This window comes from Stegastes partitus, unplaced genomic scaffold (genome assembly GCF_000690725.1).
Source record: "Stegastes partitus isolate 25-593 unplaced genomic scaffold, Stegastes_partitus-1.0.2 Scaffold115, whole genome shotgun sequence".
Lineage (NCBI taxonomy): Eukaryota > Metazoa > Chordata > Actinopteri > Pomacentridae > Stegastes > Stegastes partitus.
Genome location: NW_007577846.1, coordinates 44845 through 46176, shown reverse-complemented (window position 1 = coordinate 46176; position 1332 = coordinate 44845). Strand labels below are relative to the sequence as shown.

General features: G+C 45.9%; 4 non-coding genes across 4 annotated transcripts; 2 read left to right on the top strand and 2 right to left on the bottom strand.

Annotated features, from left to right (window-relative positions):
* Positions 1 to 76: 76 nt before the first annotated feature.
* trnas-uga (transfer RNA serine (anticodon UGA)) lies at positions 77 to 158 on the bottom strand. Its single transcript has one exon. It is a non-coding gene; the product is annotated as a tRNA-Ser (tRNA).
* Positions 159 to 452: 294 nt separating this feature from the next.
* Positions 453 to 524, top strand: trnam-cau (transfer RNA methionine (anticodon CAU)). Its single transcript has one exon. It is a non-coding gene; the product is annotated as a tRNA-Met (tRNA).
* Positions 525 to 692: 168 nt separating this feature from the next.
* Positions 693 to 774, bottom strand: trnas-uga (transfer RNA serine (anticodon UGA)). The gene has a single exon. It is a non-coding gene; the product is annotated as a tRNA-Ser (tRNA).
* A 323-nt stretch (positions 775 to 1097) lies between these two features.
* trnam-cau (transfer RNA methionine (anticodon CAU)) lies at positions 1098 to 1169 on the top strand. The gene has a single exon. It is a non-coding gene; the product is annotated as a tRNA-Met (tRNA).
* Positions 1170 to 1332: the final 163 nt, after the last annotated feature.

Genomic DNA, 1332 nt, shown 5'->3' with positions numbered 1-1332 from the left:
GTTCCTTTGCAGCAACGTACAAATCTGACTTCTTGAAGTTCTTTCTGCTATCAAGGATTAAAGGACATTAATTCATCGCTGCGAGCAGGGTTCGAACCTGCGCGGGGAAACCCCATTGGATTTCAAGTCCAACGCCTTAACCACTCGGCCATCACAGCTTGTTCACATGTTTATCCAGCTTGGACTGACAGTCGGTATCGGTGGCAGCATGTCCTCTATTCACCTGCAGTTAATATCCAGTAAGATGACAAAATTAACACCTTGGTCACACAAAACAAAAGACTCCAAGGCGCAGAGCAGCATCAACTGTGGCTGCGTTCATGAATTCAGTCTGACATGGTGACCATACAGCAATCAAAAGAGGAGGGAAACCCCATGAAGGGAGGAAAAAAACCAGAAACAAAAGGAAATGGATGTGCAGATTATAGGTTCAGGTTTTGCAACACTCAAACAGCAGAGTGGCGCAGCGGAAGCGTGCTGGGCCCATAACCCAGAGGTCGATGGATCGAAACCATCCTCTGCTAAGCCGAAGTTTTCTTTTCACTACAAACTTGACACTGACGCTCAAAACACTTTGTGACACTATACTGAAGTGTTGGTTGATTAGATGAAGGCTGTTCCTTTGCAGCAACCTACAAATCTGACTTCTTGAAGTTCTTTCTGGTAGCAAGGATTAAAGGACAATAATTTACCGCTGCAAGCAGGGTTCGAATCTGCGCGGGGAAACCCCATTGGATTTCAAGTCCAACGCCTTAACCACTCGGCCATCGCAGCTCATCATGTCCATCCAGCTTGGACTGACAGTTGGTATCGGTGGGAGCATGACCTCCATTCACCTGCAACTAACATCCTAACATCCATCCATCCATTATCTATACACCGCTTAATCCTCACAGGTCCACCTGTGTATCAGGTAATATCCAGTGAGACTAAAACATCATCACCTTGGTCACACAAAACAAAAGATTTCAAGGTGCAGAGCAGCATCAACTGTGGCTGCGTTGATTAATTCAGTCTGAAATGTTGAACATCCGGCAATCAAAAGAGGAGGGAAACAAAGGGACAGGTTTGTGGTTCTGGTTTCAAGGCATTCAAACAGCAGAGTGGCGCAGCAGAAGCGTGCTGGGCCCATAACCCAGAGGTCGATGGATCGAAACCATCCTCTGCTAAGGCAACATTTTCACAATGAACTAAATACCAGCAGTTGCATTCCAACAAGCTCATCAGAGGTCTGTACCATGAACCAAGTTTGACATAGCCAGGCTTTCTTTGTGTAACTCAGCTCAACAAAAAAGAAAGCTGCAGCCAGAGACAACGTGTATCATGAAGATA